This window comes from Penaeus vannamei, chromosome 2 (assembly GCF_042767895.1).
Source record: "Penaeus vannamei isolate JL-2024 chromosome 2, ASM4276789v1, whole genome shotgun sequence".
NCBI lineage: Eukaryota > Metazoa > Arthropoda > Malacostraca > Decapoda > Penaeidae > Penaeus > Penaeus vannamei.
The window spans coordinates 50,924,124-50,926,623 of NC_091550.1; the positions used below are offsets into that span (position 1 = coordinate 50,924,124).

Consider the following 2,500-nt stretch of genomic DNA (forward strand, 5'->3'; position numbering starts at 1 on the left):
AGTATGGACTTAGATGTATTTACAACCACAATCTCTCTCTCTTTCTCACACACACACACACACACACACACACACACACACACACACACACACACACACACACACACACACACACACACACACACACACACACACACACACACACACACACACACACACACACACACACACACACACACACACACACACACTTAGTTTTATTGCGTCCCTTGTGTTGCAAACGTTCAAGGAGAGGAGGCGAGGCGCGAAGGGGCTAAATTCGCCGTAGCCGATCAGGTACGCCACACGAAGCACACATTAGATTAATTAGCGGCCGGCGGACCTCGTCGTCGGGACGCCTTAATTCCGCGCGTCGTCGGGTCGGGGCGTCGGCAGAGGCGAGCGCGGGCCGGCCAGGTGCGTCGTCGGTCGGGCGGGCCGTCGGGGCCAAGACGAATCACCGGGCAGCGTCGTCAGCATGCAGCCGAGGATTCAATTGTTGTGGTAATTTAACGATGTGATTATCTTATAACAAGCCTCGGCCTGACGTCGATCGTTGTGGCGATTTTGTTTCCTCATACCATCTGAGGCTTTATGCACGCGGCCGCAGCGGGGCGCCGGCCCTGGGACTTTTTAGAACTGCATAACAAGCGCTAATGGGTCATTAGTACTCACCCGAGCGCCGGCGAGGCTCCGTGACCGGGCTGGCGATGCGCGAGGAGCTTGACTTGACTTGCCCTCGGAGTCATGACCCTGCTCGCTGCGTCTCGCTGGGGCTGCACGCGGACGCCATGCAGAGCGGCGCCCGCCTGGGCTCGGGCGACGCGGGGCGGGCTTGCGAGCGGAGAGGAGCCTGCAGTACTGTTTGGGGAAGGCTTGGCTTGGCCGGCTTAGAGAGGCAGTCTGTTTGCATTGGCGGAGATGCATTGAATCATTATTATATTCAAATGAATCGTAATGGATCAGCTGAAGTATTACCGCGGTTATACTTGGAAAGCTACAAGGACAGGAAATCTCGAGAACGAGAGACCGGGACTCAAAAGCTCGAGCCCGAAGAGACGCCTCCCAAACGGAGCGGAATCAGCATTCGTTTCGAAAAGCGATTATTTCGCAGCACATTACGCCCTCCTTCATGACCCAGAACAAACGAGCTGCCACAAACTTTGATTTCCCCCGCCTGTTGCATATGTAAGGAGCCCCCTCGGAGGATTCCTCATTAGGGACGCGGCGACGGCGAAAGTAGCTGCTGGCGCTCTTGATGCCTTTTACATCGCGGGTTTCCGACAGAAGGACAGGAGGCCGAAGTGACGGAGATGAATGGCCGGGTCATTAGCATATATATTACATCCATTTGTGGGAATGTTTGATACGCTTCGATGAGAAAATGGCGGATTGTGCTCGGGCTTTTAAAGGGGAAAAAGTGAGTCGTTTTGGCCTCGGCGAAGGGGCGCGGGCGGGGGGGCTCCGCGGTCAGGGAGGCTCGAATATTGTCTCGTGTTGTTAGCGTGTTTGATCTTATCGTGGGAGCTCTAAAATTGATAATGAAATTAGAGGTGCATAAATCACTCGACTTAACAGGAAAATTAGTCGGTAAAAAAAAGTGTCCGCTTGGTTAAGAGGAGGTTTGAATGTTGCCCGTGGGAATAAGGGGGGGAAATGACTCTCTCTCTCTCTCTCTCTCTCTCTCTCTCTCTCTCTCTCTCTCTCTCTCTCTCTCTCTCTCTCTCTCTCTCTCTCTCTCTCTCTCTCTCTCTCTCTCTCTCTCTTTTATCTATCTATCTTTCTGTATGTGTGCATTAGTACATATATTTGAATTCTATACATACGCAAAATATTACACATGCGTTGACCAATTCCATTTCCTATCGTAGGAGGGAGCACGAGAGCGCAAGTGAGCCACACATTTCAGGCGACTGGCAGACAGCGGTGGTTCCAACAACCCTTCGCCAACATGCCTCATCTGCCGACGTTTAGCGTGGCTGTTTCGTTTGCCTTTTTATCGAGAGAGGGAGGGAGGGAGGGAGTAGGGATGGAGTAGGAGAAGAAAGAGCTGGAAGAGAGGAAGAAGGAGGGAGAAGGAAGGAAGAGGAGAAGAGGAGAAGATGATGAGGGAGAGGGAGAGGGAGAGGAGGAGAAGGAAGAAGAAGAAGAAGAAGAAGAAGAAGAAGAAGAAGAAGAAGAAGAAGAAGAAGAAGAGAGAGAGAGAGAGAGAGAGAGAGAAGAGAGAGAGAAGAGAAGAGAGAGAACGAAAGAGAGAGAGAGAGAGAAAGAACGAAAGAGAGAGAGAGAGAGAGAGAGAGACAGTAACGCAGCCTGGCACTCCGGATTGACACGCGATAGCTCCGCGGCCGCTGACAGCCTCGAAACGGTGGCTGACGCTGCGACGGTGCAGGTGCGGTGCTGCTGCTGCTGACGGTGGCGGGCGCGGTACTTGTGCAGACGCCAGGGATGCGTGGTTGGTTGCGGGTTGTTATTGCTTTTGGTTCGTTGTTATATTTAGGATTTTTTTTTTGTGCGTGTG

At 52.6% G+C, this 2,500-nt stretch overlaps 1 protein-coding gene across 1 annotated transcript in view; it reads left to right on the forward strand.

Moving 5' to 3' along the window:
* Positions 1-2,500, forward strand: part of rg (A kinase anchor protein rugose) — a 390,768-nt gene that overhangs the window by 233,266 nt on the left and 155,002 nt on the right. The window lies entirely within an intron of this gene.